Raw genomic sequence first — 17,169 nt, 5'->3', positions numbered from 1 at the left:
ACATGCAGATGCTTCACAGTAGGCTTCCTTTTTGATAAGATTGAGAGTAGGGTGATTTGCCAAGATTTTTGTTGATGAGATATCTGTTTTGAGTGTAACATGCAATATTGACAGCTTCTTCCCAAAAACTTGTTAGCAAATTGGCATCTTGAAGCATTATTCTAACAGCCTCAACCAAAGTTCTATTCTTTTTTTAACTACCCCATTTTGCTAAGGTGTCCTTACTGCTGAAAACTCTTGAAAAATGCCCTTGTCCTTGCAGAATTCAGTTAAGGTTGCATTTCTGAATTTTGTTCTATTATCACTCCTCAATCTTTTTACACAATTCTGATCTTCAGCCTGCTTCTCAATCTTCTTGATGTGTTCAATAATGATGTGTGGAGTTTCATCCTCAGAATGCATAAACTCTACCCATGTATACCTTGAGTAGTCATCCACCATCACAAGTGCATATTTCTTTCTTAAAATTGATAAGACATTAAATGCGCCAAACAGATCCATGTGAATAAGTTGTAAAGGTACACTTCTAGAATTCACATCTTTGCTTTTGTGACTAGATCTTTTCATTTTACCTTTTTGTCAAGCCTCACAAACTTCATTTTGAGCAAACTCCAGATTTGGCATGCCTTACACTAACTCCTTTTTCACCAGGGTATTGTAGCTTTTTGTGCCACAACTTGCTTTACTCAACAGATGCCTTGGTGTAGAAGCAACATATTCCATCCTTATTTGCTGAGAGTAAGTCTGCAATAAACAAGCTTCCCTTTCTTGCTCCTTTCAAAGTAATTTCACCAGTCTTTTTGCTGATAATAGAGCATTCTCCTTTGTCAAATGAAGCCTTGAATCCTTTATCTGTGAATTGACTGAAACTCAGGAGATTCACCTCAAGACCAGCTACCAGTACTACATCTTCAATGACAACATTTCCAGAATCTAAATTGCCAAATCCCATTATGAATCCTCTGTTGTTGTCTCCAAAAGTCACCAATGGGCCAGCCATCTCCTTAAATTGTGATAGCAGGGCTTTATCACCTGTCGTATGCCTAGAGCATCCACTGTTTATGATCCAAGTGACCTTCTTCTCTTTGCTCTGCACACAATGAGGATTAAGTGTGTTTAACTACCCAAGCAGTGGTGGGTACTTTCTTCTTGTTAACAGAATATGTAGAAGTAGAATTTGATGATTCAGAAAGAATAGTGTTCATATTTTGCTTTACAGTTTTCTTCTTAGTTGTAGACTCAGTTTTTGCCTCTTTGAGATTCATCCCCAGTCTATAACAGCTTGTCATTACTTTCATATTGCAAGGAATGTAATCAAATTTGTCACAGAAAGAATAGGGGTCTTCAGCTTTTGCTTCATTGTATTTACGTGCTCCCACTTTTGGCTCACTAACAAACTTTTTACAAAAGTGAGTTAGATGACTAGTAGAGCCACATTTTTGATATTGCTTCCTGGGAGCATCTGCAACAAATGCAAAGTTGTTGCTCTTGTTCACTCCAATTTTCCTATTCATATTCTTCTTTTTCTTTCCTGAATTTTCAGTCTTGATTTCCTTGATTGGCTTCTCAAAAACTTAATTTACCATGAGCTTCTTTTCAGTTTTAGGAGTTTGTTATTCCCTAATAATACAACAAGAATTACAGAAGGGGGGTTGAATGTAATTCTGGCTTCTTTTTGAGATTTTTAAAACTGTTCTAACTCAATAATATATAAGTGTTTGATTTGCAAAGTACGGAATGAAAAAATTACATAAATCAAAACACAAGTAAAAAAAACACAAGTCTTTAAAACTATCTGGTGGATTTGAATGTATCCACCAGATATATATATATATATATATATATATATATATATATATATATATATATATATATATATCGAGAGAACCCTATGAAGCTTGAATAGCTCACGACTGCTTTTTACAAATGAACAAACAAACTACAGAGAAATTATTAACAGTTACAGCCTTTACTATTTCTCTTCTAAAATGTGTTTGCTTAGTTGTTTGTTCTACTAGCTACACTTGGTTTATATATCATCAAGTTTACATGGTAATAAGACAGGATAATAAAACAAAACCTATCAAGTCTAACTCCATGTTGCTTCACTACTCTATTCTAGCATCTTTGAAAATCTTCATAACTTGCATGGAAATGGTAATGCTTCTTTGTTCTTATTTTCCTGCTAAACAGGCTGCCACATTCCTTTTACAAACACCCAACACATGTGACTGTGTTGTCACTGTCAACAGATATTTGAATTGATCATCCGTCGGGTACATGCTTGTTATCCGTCGGGAAGCCTTGTTGATCATCCGTCGGGTAGCTTTGTTGATCATCCGCCGGGTAGCTATTTACCAATTGACTCCATTTCATTTATGCAGAATTACAAGATATCTAATATTTACAATTAATTAACCTATTCTGCATATCTACTAGTAGTCAACATGACTCATATGCTACTACAGAATCTACACAAAGTTGTTTGCAGAAATGTGATACATTGCTTATTGTTACATAGGCTACTCACCCGGTGGATATCAATTAGTCAACCGTATGGACTATATTGAATCATCCATCGGGACTATAATTGATCATCCGTCGGGTGCTACAAAATTCACTACGTTAAATCTACTAAGGTGTTTTGTTTAGCTTATCATCAAGTACACAACATATTCCTAACAAAGTTGGAGTTGTTTCTGTGCATTTCTTCTCATTGTCTTCATCTGCAAGCTCTTGCTTGATGACCAACTCACTGAAATTGACTTCACATACCTTGAACAAAGGTGCATCAACTTTTCTCAGCATAACTGGGACATCTTGATTTGCAATAGCCTTTCCTTTGTCACCTTCATTTTTCTTGTTGTTGTTCAGACATCATAGTCCAAACCAATAGCTATGTTAGCACATAGTTTGTTCTTCTCATGGTATTGTCCAACCAACTCAGATGCATTCCTGAATGACTTCAATTTACTTTATTGATTGATAATCTCGAATCTTTAACTTGCCTATATTACTGTATTTGAGCTTCATATCGAGATCTCCAGTTTGTTCTATAGAGAAGTGACATCAAGTGACATCTCGATAAGTATAATGACTTATCGAGATCTTTTAGTTCCCTATAACTGTATTTGACTTGTCGAAGTCTCTGAGTTCTCTATACGTGTACTTGACTTGTCGAGGTCTTTTTATCTCTACATGTAGAAATGACTTGCCGTTATCTCTGAGATCTCTATATGCATTTTGACTTGTCGATATCTCTGAGATCTCTAATAAGAAATTAACTTGTTGATATCTCCAGTCATCACATCTTCATTTGAATTGTCGATATCTCTGAGTTTTCTACATGCAGAAATGACTTGTTGATATCTCCATTCTTCACATCTTCAATTGACTTGTCGATATCTCCAATACTTCTCTATAAGCCATTTTGGACTTCTCAATAAGTCATTCTGGAGTTCTCGAATGACTTCTCTATATAACTTGATATGTGACTTGTAGATATCTTGACTTAAAACATTTTTCATAAAATAAATTTATTCAACTCCAAGCTTCTACATCTTTTCTCTGAGGCATGATCTATGCTTGATCTTTATCCAGAGTTTATTCCTAGGCTTGAAACTGTTTACAGGAAAATACACCAGTCTAATCTTCTAACCTTTTTACAGACTCAAGAAATACAATACATAATACAGATTTTGATTATCATACAACTAAATCTCAGGGTTGTCAATGTGACTTAGTCTTGTTATTATATAGGCATGTCTTGCACAATAGGTTGGGATTAGTTGAGATTCACTATTTATTTCTCCAACTTGAGCAATGTTAGTTGTTGAAGTAATTTCAAGTTTTTCAGCCCAATCAGATCCAGGAATCACCTTTCTTTTCTTGTGAACTTGATTGGCTTTTTCTTCAAGTACCTTTTCTTCATCAGCATCAACATGAACTTGACTTACTGAATAAAATGGATTTATCAGTGTTTGAGATTTAGCAGACACTGATTTTGACTTTATTTTTCACCAACCTTCTCTTTCCCCTTATACCTCCTATTAGCATTTAAGATAACTTGAGACCTAAGAGTAGGTCCTTCAGTATTTGCAGTTGAGCTGACTTTTTTGATGACAATTTCCTTTTATTTTGGTCTTTGACTTATTTGTCTTCTTGGAATATATTCAATTTGAGATACATCAGAGTTTAAAGATTTTAGTAACTTGAATTCTTCTTCCATTAATCTCAGCTATTTTAGATCAACTCCAGGATTTTCATTTTCAAAGATCCTTCTACTCACCTCAGAATCAAAAGTTGTAATATTAGGATCCTTGTAGAATAGAGTTGTCTTTCTTCACTTCACTTTTAGAGTTTGCATGAATTGACTTGCTTCAACACCAGCTTCCACAACCGTTTCAGCCTGGTCATCATCAGCATTTGTCACTATCAGAGTTTGTCTTTCAGTGGTTGTCACGGTAGTCAATTAAGAGTTGTAGTATTCTTTCTCCCATCTCCTCCAATTCTTCCACTTCCACTTCTTCTTTGGATAGTGGACTTAGAAGTAACACTAGAGCCACCAGGTTCTCCTCCTTTGTACCTCCCAAGTGATTTGCCCCTGTATTTAGATTTAGAAATATCTTCCCCTTTTTGGCATCATCAGCAAGCGGGAGAGAGAAAATTAACTCCATAGATTGATGTACCTCATCCAATTGCCCAAACAATTTAGCTTGAGTTGCTTCTAGCTTAGCCTGATCGGCCTCTATTCTGTCTTTTCTGGCAATGATAAGTATAAACCGCTTCTGTACTTCAAACTCACTTTTGGATTTAGCTTTACGAAATGCATCTTTAAGATCATCCAATTGAGTTTGAGCTTTATCCTGTGTGGAATGAATAGACTTGATCATTAGAGTTGAAGCTTTAAAATAGGCAAGTAAGGAGGGATTCTTGATCTCAGATTCAACTGGATGCAACTGTTTGGAAGCATTATGAAGAGATATAAGATATGTATAATCCTTCCATTTAGAGTTTCATTCCTCATCTTTAAAATCTTTAGAGACTTCAACAACTCTTGCATTTATCATTCTTTGTCTCTCCTTTTCAGACATATATTCAGGAAATGTGATTTCATCTAGATCTTTATCAGGATCTTGAACAACATTGATCTTAGAAAAATCAACATAATCAGAATCACCATCATGACTAGAAGCCTCATCATCAGCTACTAGTTCCTTGAGCTTCTGTGCCACTTCATCTTTAGCATCAGAATTTGAAATGGAATCAGGAATTGGAGTAGTATGTAAACCAGCTGCTTCAGAAACTTCCATTGCATCAACATTTAACTCAATTTCTTCAGAAATTATTGACATATGTGTAGGATCATCAGCATTTATCTCTAAAATTTCAGTTCCAGTTGAATGTTATGGAGACTCAAAAATTGTAGTGAATAATGGAACTATAGCTTCCTGAGTGGATTGTTCTGCAACTTTATCAACAGTGGCAACATGGATTGCAAAAGTATGTGAATGAGAAATATGAGTGGACTGCAAGAAAGTATCAGTACTTAGACCTGCAGGGAAAACTTCAGCACTTGGTGCATCAGAGTTTATCTGTGGGACTACAGGTTGCGAATCAACAACTGTTCCTTTTATACTTTGAGCACCTGCAAGAGAAAGAAATGAACCACTTAGATATCTATATTCTTTTAAATTAATTTTATTACTTCTCTCTACATTCATCTCATGACTTTTAAGAGTAATAGTTTCTTCACAAGATTATGCTAAATCCTGACTCTCATCTACCTTTCCTTTTGCCAGGTAAGGATTCTGCCTCTTTAGATTTCTGTTTTTCTCTAAATATTTTTTCTCAATCTCACATGAAATGTTTAGTAAAGTTTATCCTACAAAAATAAGAGGTGGTTGAAAAGAGATGTATGTGGTCACATGAATAGGGGTACCTTCTTTTAGAGGACTTGACATGATCATACCATTAGGATTTAAATTAACAGCAAATGCTGACAAACACTATAAACCATCAGGATTTAAATTAACAGCAAATGCTGACAAACACTATAAATATTTAAATTAAATGCTGATAAAGAAGAGTCAGTATTTATATCTTGTGTGTTAGAAGGTTCAGCATCTTGTAAAGGTAGTACATCCAATGGAGGAACTGAAAGGACTTCGGTTGATTTAGGTGTGGGATGCACTCTTCTTTTTTCATCTAGAGCCAGGACAACTACATCAGGAGTTAAGTCTGCACTACCACTTTGAGGTAGTGGTTCTTGTGTGGTTAGAGATATTAGAGCTGCTAGATCACTTTGAGATCTAGGTTCTTGTGTACCACTCTCGTCATCATCAGAATCAGCCTCATGTGCTTCACTGAAATGCACACCAGCATTTAATTTTACAGAATGAGACTCAATAGATTTTCATAATGCTTTAACCTTGCAGACCTCATCTGTGAGCTTGGCTGTGGCAGCATCATGCCATGCTTGGATAGATTTGCTTGCAAGAGGATCAGGATTTACCATGTCTGCCACACCACTTTGAGGTGTAGGTTCTTGTGGGACTGAGCCCTTTTCAGCTGCTTCACCAATTGGAGATGAAGGTTCTTGTGGGCTTGGCTCATGCTCAATAAAGATCCTTGTGAATAAATCCCTTTCAACTTCTATTTCTTGAGTTGCTTTATGTATGATATCAACCATAATCATCTACACTTGTTCAGAAGTAGCAAAAAATTCTCTCACCCTTGGATCAGATTTTACAGGGGAGTCAAAAATTGAGATTGGAACAACTGCAATATGACCATCCTTATGACTCATAAGTCTTGTTTGAGTGACTGCAGCATGTCCTTCCTTAACTATCTCTTTTTTAATCTTCAATGCTTGCTTAGCAAAGTAAGATTTGATCAGCTTCCTTTTCTTTGGTCCAGGCTTGATAATCAATATTTACATCATCAGTATTTGATGTGCCCTGTGCAGTTGGTAATACAACTGGAGCATGAGTATAATTAATATTTATTTTCTGAATTTTGGATTACAAGAGAGAATTGTTCGCATCATCAGATTCTGACTCAGCTAGGACAAGTTTTCTCTTAACAAATTCTGTAGGTTTAGAAGAATGAGAAACTTGTGCTTTAGATCCACCATGTACTGCATCAGTTTTTGAAGCTGGTGGTTTCTGAGAAGCCCTAATTCCTGATGCTTGAGGAGCATCATACTTTCCTAGCCTCTTCCTTTTTACAACAGGTGCCTTTTGGGAGACACCTGAGGTGGCTTGTGTTTGAGGTTGTGTTTGAGTGGCAGTGCTAGGGTTAGCTACGAGGGGTTCCCATCAGTTATGGAATGTAGCTTAGCACTCTATAGGTTTTTTAGACCATATGTCTCAGGAATCCTTGCAATGAGCAAGTTCCTTGCAGCTACTGACAATTTAAGGACTGGAAAATCATTTCTTTCCTTATCTTTGTTGATGAGATCAAAAAAAGCTCTTTTTATCAGTTTAAAAACTCATATGATCTCATCATCAGAAATAAAGGCATTTGAAAAGCAGTATTTAAAGATTAGCTAAAAAAATCTAGCATAATAGATAATATTTGGATTAACTTTTATCCTATCACCTATGAAACATAATTTAATTCTACCAAAATCATAGTTTGTAGAATGTATTAGAGAATACCCAATTTGTTGTGACATCATTGGTAGAGCATAAAAAATGGTGCATTTGTTGTTGAATGCCCTTGTGATAGTATCAAAGTAGAAATTTCATTCCTTCCTAAGCCCAAGCCTCTTTTGTAGCATCCCACATCGATAAGAATAAGAGTGTTTGGGACCTTTATAGATACAAGTCAACAACTAATGTGTACCAAATCGCTAGCTTTTTCGGAATGACCTATGGTGGGTTGTTGGGTCTGGTACGCATCCGGTTGTGGGCTTGGATGTTATAAATAGTATCAGAGCACTGCCCGGTCGGAAGTGCAGAGACACTGCTCGGGTTCCGTATGTGTGTTTGTGGGCTCGACGAGGACGTCGAGTTTATAAGGGGGGGTGTTTGTAACATCCCACATCGATAAGAATGAGAGTGTTTGGTACCTTTATAGATACAAGTCAACAACTAATGTGTACTAAATTGCTAGCTTTTTCGGACTGACCTATGGTGGGTTGTTGGGTCCGGTACACATCCGGTTGTGGGCTTGGATGTTATATCTTTAGCTATCCCAAAATTTTAAATTCCTTGTCCTAATCAATTTGTGTGAGAAATATCTTTATCTTCCCATCATCCGCATATCCTGAATAATTGTTATGTGCTAGAATATGAAGAGCATTCCTAACTGTTTCAGGAGTGACAACCTTTGTTTCCCCATTGTACTCGAAAGTAATGCTGGGAGTTCCACCATTTGGGCCACTATCATCAAACACCCCAGTTCTCCAGAAAGTAAGAACTTGAGTACCAGAAATAATTGTGGGATTTGTAAGTGCATATTCCACCTCACTCGCAGCTAACAAATCCTGAAATATGTGAAATTCAGGATTTACACAAGTGTTGTGGATAAAAAACTAAGTTTATTACTTGCTGTATTTAATACTAAGATTCGGGAGCTCAAGGCCTTTAATGGCTGCTCTCGTGTTTCGTGACTCAATCTGCCTTTACGAGATGCCTACGTATCTCTGTGAATTAGAGAATCAAGCCAAAAAATGTATTTCTGATTGGTGGGGGTGAGACCCCTTATATAGATGTTGGGAGTCCTTGAATTGGACTTGGTATAGGAGACTTGGTGGGCAAGTCTCATAATTAGAATGGACTTTGGAGTCCTTGGTAGTAGGAAACTGATTCCTTATCCTTTTAGGTCCCCTTGAGGCTAATCTCCAAGGATTTATATCCTTATCGGGACTCTTTTCAACATCTGATTTGTCCCTTATTAATTAATTACGAAATTAATTAATAATCAGGGCTTTTGGGCCTTTTTTATTCCATCAGGCCTGATCTGGTCCATCAGGCTTAACCTTTCTGGTCTGAGTATCATATATCTTTTTATTGGGCCTAGCAGCCCACAGTTTGTACCATTAATGCAGTATTTAATTATACAATCATAATTTATTTACCCCTATCATTTGCCCCCCAACTTTTGGGAAACATTGATTAGGTTTCGCAGAAGTTAAGTCTATTTGTTCCCTTACAGGGTTTCGTTTTTCCGTAAAGTGTGGAGCGACCTACACATTTACAATGAATTTTTCCTTTTATTCAGGAATTATCTTAATTTCCAGGAATTTTTCCCTTATTTCCGGGATTTTTCCCTTATTTTCTGGATTTTTCCCTAATTTTCTGGGATTTTTCCCTAATTTTCTGGAATTTTTCCCTAATTTTCTGGGATTTTACCTAATTTTCTGGGATTTTTCCCTAATTTTCTGGGATTTTCCCTAATTTTCTGGGATTTTCCCTAATTATCTGGGATTTTCTGGGATTTTTCCTTATTTTCTGGAATTTTCCCTAATTTTTTGGGATTTTTCCTTATTTTCTGGAATTTTCCCTATTTTCTGGATTCTTCAAATTTCCAGCCCTTTTTTCGACCAGGATCCTAGTCGAAATTTCGACCTGGATCCTAGTCAAAAATAGGGGCCAGCCTTGTCATCCTGGTCGAAGGAATTCGACTAGGATCCACGACCTGGAATTCGACCAGGATCCTAGTCGAAATTTCGACCTGGATCTAGGACCTGGAATTCGACCACGATCCTAGTCGAAAATTCGACCTGGATCTAGGTCGAAAATTCCACCTTTTTTTTTTTTTTTTTTTTTAGCTTCTTGTCATGAGCCTATCGACTAGGATTTCGACTAGGATTCTAGTCGATATTTCGACCTGAATCCTGTTCGAAAATTCCTTGATTTTCTTGTTTCCTGGTCGAAGGATTTCGACTAGGATCCACGACCTGGAATTCGACCAGGATCCTAGTCGAACTTCGACCTGGGTTTTTAATCCCCATTTTTTGAAAGATGCTTGGTTTATTCGACCTCATTCCTGGTCGAAGATTCGACCTTAATTCAGTCCCGTTATTCCAGCTATTTTCGGGTGTCTGCTCGAAAGATTTCGGGCAGGATTCACGACCTGGAATTCGACCTGGATTCTGGTCTTTTTTACCCGTTATTTTTGGGTGTCTGCTCGAAAGATTTCGGGCAGGATTCACGACCTGGATTTCGACCTGGTTCCTGGTCTTTTTTACCCGTTATTTTCGGGTGTCTGCTCGAAAGATTTCGGGCAGGATTCACGACCTGGATTTCGACCTGGTTCCTGGTCTTTTTTACCCGTTATTTTCGGGTGTCTGCTCGAAAGATTTCGGGCAGGATTCACGACCTGGATTTCGACCTGGTTCCTGGTCTTTTTTACCCGTTATTTTCGGGTGTCTGCTCGAAAGATTTCGGGCAGGATTCACGACCTGGATTTCGACCTGGTTCCTGGTCTTTCACTAGCCTTCTTTATTTAGCTTTAATTTAGGGTATTGTATTTTCCAAATCCTAATTGGATTTGGGCCTGGCCTTTTTGTTGGGCCCTATAAAATTTTACTGAGCTTCTATTATTGGGCTTTTCAAATCTCATTGGGCCTCTTTTATTGGGCCTTTTCAAATCTTATTGGGCCTCTTTTATTGGGCTTTATCAAATATTGTTGGGCCTCTTTATTGGGCTTTGTCAAATATTATTGGGCCTCTTTATTGGGCTTTATCAAATATTGCTGGGCTTAATACACCCTATTTAGAATGCCCTAGAATTCCTAGGTATATTCTGGAATATTCTTTTTCTGGGCCTCTTCTTATGGGCCTTTGTTCTTAATGGGCTTTTCGTCCCTTCAACTTCTTTTTCCTCCTATATAAAGGAATGAGGAAAGGCTATTACTCCTCACTTTCTCATTTCTTAGTTTTCTTCTTTATCCTCCTGCTAAGATTCTCAGAGCAATAACAGCAAGTCGGAGCTCAAAGCCTTTTTCAGGAGTGCTTCTTTAGGTAAGATTCCTCCCTTTGCTTTTCGTGTCTATTTTTCCATTGTGTGCCATTTTAAGATAGCCTATTTACGTGCCTCATACTTTTTTCAGATGGCTGACAAAAGAATGACTCGTTTGGCCAAGATGAACGTGGCTAGAAAGTCCAATGATTTTCCTATTCGATCGAGGTATACTTCCTTAATCGACATGATCAACACTCGAGGGGACGAGTATCCGTCTGATGCGCATCTGGACGCGCACGATCATATCAGTGCTTTACGGGATCCCAAGGAGCTGGAAAAGTTGAGCAGCTGCTTCAAAATCAAGGAGCCTTTTAAGCTGGTTCTTGCGGGTCCGGCCGACAGGGCCTGTCAGTGGAAGAAGGACGCGCTATGCGTCTATAGGGATACTCTGAGGGCAGGTATTAGACTCCCTTTTCATCCATTCATTCCTTTGCTACTGGCTGATGTGGGCATCAGCCCTTGCCAACTTCCCCCTAATTCCTGGAGGTTGATTCTGTGCTATCTGTCGCAATGCGCCAAGCACAACGTCCCCACATCTGTTGCTGTCTTCAGGAAGATTTTTCAGTTCAAAAACAGCCCTGATAAAATTCCGGGTTGGGTTTCTATCAACCAGCGCCCCACTATCCCCCATATCGTGAATGGGAAGTCCATCCCTGACAACAACTTGGGGTGGAAGAAAGATTTTTTGTTTGTTATTTGGGAAGGTGGAGATTGGGGCTCCCTGTTTCGATCATCCTTTGGGCTGGCCGTAGACGGGAGCCCGAATGACATAACTTTGTCTGAGGAGGAGGCTAGAGGTTTCAACCTCCTTACGCAAGACAACGGCACTTCCCATTGTTGGGACCTTATCCGGGAGACCGTCCTGGTAGAACGCGGCCTTTCGCCCGTTAATAAGAAAAGTAAGTTCCCTTTCTTATCTCCTTTATTTCCTGCACTTTTATTTCATTGATTTTCAACTGACTTTATTTGTTGCAGTGGCTGAGAAGATTGAGGAGGCTACCAAGCCGAAGGACATGGAGACAACCAGGATGAAGAGGGCCAGGAAGATCTTTAAGGACCCTCGACTGGGTGACCGCTTCCCGGAGTTCCTTCTTCAGGCAACGGAGCCAGATGAGGAAGGCCCCAGCCAAGTTCTGCGCACCAAGCAGAGGCCAGGTGCCTATTTTCAACCTGCTTGGGGGATCCGGGGCAAGGACTCAATTGTGGGCAGCACGGCCCTGTCCAAGGAATGGTCTAAGCATTCCATTTCCCCGGTGGATTATCAAGATTTTGTCCTTCAACAGGACTTGGAGGGGAATGAGCTGTTTGGAGCCCAAGCTCTGGCGACGGTACGTACTTTACTTATGCTTTTTACAATTCTCTTTTCTTTCTTTTCTAAACCTTTGCTGTTTTCTCTTGCAGGCTAACGCCCATTTTCAAGGGGCAATTCACCAAGCCAAGGCTTGGAAGGTTGGCCTGGAAGATGCCAACAAGAAGTTGGAGGAGGCCAATCAAAAAATTGAGGCCCTTGAAGCTCAATTGGCCTCTTCCACTTCTGACCTGGAGACGGCCCGGGCTGAAAATGTCATCTTGAAGGCGCAGAAGGAAAAAGCCTTTGATGGCTGGATGGACACTCAAGAATTCAAAGACTTGATGGTGGAGCATGACGCCCTTCTTCATCCTGTTAGCTATAAGAAAGGCTGGGACGCTGCTGTGGAGGCCATCCAGGATGAGTTTCCCGAGGTCCTTGAGCAGTCGCCCTTTCCTTGCCCAGTGCGGGTTCCAGAGCTTGGAGGTGTTACTGAAAAGCTTGCTGGCATGATCAAGGATGGAGAGGAGGAAGATTCCTCCGAGGAGGAATTCGAGCCTGTCTCTAAGAAGGCCAGGGTGGAAGAATCTCCCAAAGCAGCGCCTCAACAGCCATCATCTCCTGCTGAGGGAACTTCTACAGGGACTTCGGAGGGGACGACCGAGACGTCCGAAGAAACGACTGAAACTTCCGAAGAGACTTCGGATAGTGGTTCTGAGGAATCTCAGCCTTCCAAGGCCTAGCTTTTTGTATATCTTCTTTTTAAACTTTATTTATATCAGAACTTGTTACCCTTCGGGGTTATGTTTTATACGTTGCTTTTCTTGCCTTTTTCTGTTTTAACTTTACAATCTTAATATGCATTTGAACCTTAAACATCCTTGGATTGAAATAATTTCAAGCTCTTTAGTATGAAGTCTGGTTTTTCAAAACCTTACACAGCATGGGTTCGACCCTAATCAATAATAACTAAACATTGTAAATTCTACTGGAATATAAAATTTTACGCAAGCAAAGCTTCCAGGTGCTTTTAAACCTATTTGTCACAATGACAAGTGAGGATCGTACTTAGCCTATCTTACACGTAGTAAACCTTCAGGTTTTGTGCATGCCAGGTCCTCGGGACTTCAAAACCATCCATAGTTTCCAGCTTGTAGGTTCCTCTACCCTGAACGCTCTTGACTCTGTACGGCCCTTCCCAATTTGGGGCGAGCTTTCCTTTCTGTCCAACACCAGAAGCCTCTATTTTTCTCAAAACTAGATCACCTTGTTTAAAAAACCTCTCTTTAACCCTTAAGTTGTAGTAGAATGAAGCTTTTTTCTGATACTCTACTATCTTTGCATGTGCTTTATCTCGCACTTCATCGATTAAATCCAGGGCTAACTTCTGCCCTTCTTCATTTTCTTTTTCATCAAAAGCCTGAATCCTTGGAGAGGAATGTGATATCTCCACGGGAACTACTGCTTCTGCCCCATATGCCAACATGAAAGGAGTTGCATCTGTCGTGACTCTACAGGTAGTCCTATAGGCCCATAATATGGGAAGTATCTCATCCACCCAATTATTTCTTGACTTTTCGATCCTCTTCTTTAGTCCATCCAGGATTATCCGATTTGCTACCTCCGCTTGCCCATTGGCTTGCGGGTGAGCCACAGAGGTGAACCGTAACTCAATTTCATTTTCTTCGCAATACTTCTTGAATTCCTCGTTGTTGAATTGTGTTCCATTGTCAGTGACGAGGATACGGGGAATTCCATATCGGCACATAATGTTTTCCCACAGGAATTGTGCAACCTGCTTAGTTGTGATTTTGGCCAAAGGTTTGGCTTCGATCCACTTGGTGAAATAATCAATGGCTACAATCAGAAACTTCCTTTGTGCTGTGGCCATAGGAAAAGGCCCTAGAATATCCATCCCCCACATAGCAAAGGGAATAGGTGAGTTGATAGAGGTCAGCATCTCGGGGGGTTGTCTGGCGACTGGTGCATGCTTCTGACAGCGATCACACTTCTTTACATATTCTTTGGCATCTGCCATCATTTCTGGCCAATAGAAGCCTAAACGGGTTATCTTATGAGCCAAGGCCCTGCCCCCCAAGTGTTGCCCACAAATACCTCCATGCACTTCCTCAAGAGCTAAGCGTGCCTCATCGGGCCTGAGACACCTCAAGTAAGGAACCATGAAAGATCTTTTATATAGAATCCCATCTATCAAAGAGTACCTCAGTGCTCGAACAGTTAACTTCCGTGCCTCAATTGCATCGCTTGGCAACCAACCGGTCTGAATGTGAGCCTTGATGGGATCAATCCATGACGTCCCCAAGCCTACGGGAGCCACAAGCTTAACATCTATGCTTCGTGTCTTCAAAACACGGAAGTACACACTTCCTGAACTTTCTTCAATCTCAGATGAAGCAAACTTTGATAGCGCATCTGCTTTAGCATTTTCTTCCCTTGGAATGTGTTCAACATGGCATTCATTAAATTGGGTCATCACAGCCCTTACTAGGCGAACATACTTAGCCATCGTATCATCCCTTGCCTCAAATTCTCCCTTTACCTGGGATATGATCAGCTTCGAGTCTCCACGGACCTTTAAGTTTTTGACTCTAAGTGTCCCAGCTAGACCAAGGCCAGCAATCAGGGCTTCATACTCTGCCTCATTGTTTGTGGTTGGGAAGTCTAGCTTCATGGCATACTCAATTAAGAATCCATCAGGGCTTTGCAAAACCAACCCTGCTCCACTGGAATTTGTTTTTGATGCTCCATCAAAATAGAGAACCCAATATTCTTTCTCCTTGTCCCCATTGTCAACTCCCTTGTCTTGAGGTATGGTATCTTCCTGCCCCCGACTTCTTGGTTGGGTATGGTACATTCCACCATGAAGTCAGCTAGTGCCTGGGCTTCTTTGGCCGTACGTGGCTTATACTTGAGATCGAACTCTCCCAACTCTATTGCCCACTTAATCAGTCTCCCACTTGCCTTGGGACTGTGAATGATATTTCTCAGTGGCTGATTTGTTAGCACTTCAATTTGGTGAGCTTGAAAATAAGGACGCAGCTTTCTTGAAGCCATTACCAAGGCTAAAGCAAATTTCTCAATGGCTGAATAATTCAACTCAGCACCATGCAAAATTTTGCTGACATAGTATACGGGTTTCTGGACTTTCAGTTCCTCCTTAACCAACACGGCGCTCAAGGCACTCTCTGAAACAGCCAAGTACAAGAATAAAACTTCATTCAGAACTGGCTTGGCCAACAACGGGGCCTGGCCCATATACTTCTTTAACTCTTCAAATGCCTTCTGATTTTCCTCACTCCATACAAAGTCTTTGATGTTCTTTAGTGACTTGAAAAATGACAAGCACTTGTCTCCTGACTTGGAGATGAATTGTCCTAACGCGGCAACCCTTCCTGTGAGCTTCTGAACATCCTTGACAGTTTTGGGGGGTTCCATGTCCAGGATTGCCTTTATTTTATCGGGATTTGCCTCAATTCCCCTTTTTGAGACCATCAATCCCAAGAATTTTCCAGATTCTACTCCGAAAGCACACTTCGTCGGATTCAACATCATCTTGTGGTACCTCAGGACCTCAAAAGCTTCCCTTAAATGGGCTATATGATCAGTCTTTACTAGACTCTTGACTAACATGTCATCAACATAGACTTCCATAGTCTTACCAATAATATCCTTAAAAATTCTATTCACCAACCTTTGATAGGTGGCTCCTGCATTCTTGAGACCAAACGCCATAACAAGATAACAATAAACACCAAAGTCAGTGATAAATGATACCTTTGGAATGTCATCCTTATGCATTTTGATCTGGTTGTATCCGCTAAACCCATCCATGAAACTCAGCATCTCATGTCCAGCGGTGGCATCAATCAAAGTATCAATTCTAGGCAGCGGAAAACATTCTTTGGGGCATGCATCATTCAGATCGGTGAAGTCTATACACATCCTCCACTTTCCATTAGCCTTCTTCACCATTACAAGGTTTGCTAACCACTCCGGAAATTGAATCTCCTCAATGAAACCAGCCTCTAAGAGCTTTTCCACTTCCTGCTTTATAGCCTCTTGTCTTTCCGGGGCAAAATTTCTTTTCTTTTGTTTCACTGTCTTCCGGCTTGGATCTACGTTTAGCTTGTGAGTAATTAACTTCGGGTCTATGCCTGGCATATCAGCTGCTGACCATGCAAACACATCACTATTTTCTTGCAAAAATTTCACTAACTTCCCTCTAAGGGGCTCCTCTAATGTGGCTCCAATGAAAGTCGTCCTCTCAGGATTCTCGGGGTCTAAAGGAACCGAGACCAATTCTTCTGCTGGCCTTCCTCTATTCTCATCATTTTCTCGAACATCCATATCTTCAATAGGAAGAACCTGCCCCCCGACTCCATCTGCCCTCAAAGAGGCCACATAACAGCTTCTAGCCATTTTTTGATCTCCTCTTTCTTCTCCAATCCCGTTTCGGGTGGGAAACTTCATGACTGAATGGTAGGAAGAGGGGACTGCCTTGAAGGCATGTATCCCTGTTCTCCCCATGATAGCATTATAAGTTGAACTAGCCTTTACCACCACGAAATCCAGCATCTGCGTTGCTTGCCTTGGCTCCGTACCTATGGTGGTTGGCAATTTGATTATCCCTTCCACAGGACATTCTACTCCAGCAAATCCATATATCGGCATGTCGGTTGGTATTAACTGGGAGTCGTTATACCCCATCCTTAGAAAGGTGTCGTGGAGCAAGATATCCACAGAAGCACCATTATCCACAAGGACCCTCTTAACCGGGCTATTTCCTATTATTGGTGTTATGACTAGCGGGTCGTCATGGAGAAACTTCACACCCTCTAGGTCGGAATCATCAAAAGCCAATGTTACTTCTGTCCTGGCCCTCTTCG

This window comes from Apium graveolens, chromosome 8, assembly GCF_009905375.1.
Source record: "Apium graveolens cultivar Ventura chromosome 8, ASM990537v1, whole genome shotgun sequence".
Classification (NCBI taxonomy): domain Eukaryota; kingdom Viridiplantae; phylum Streptophyta; class Magnoliopsida; order Apiales; family Apiaceae; genus Apium; species Apium graveolens.
This window is presented reverse-complemented; position numbering follows the sequence as displayed.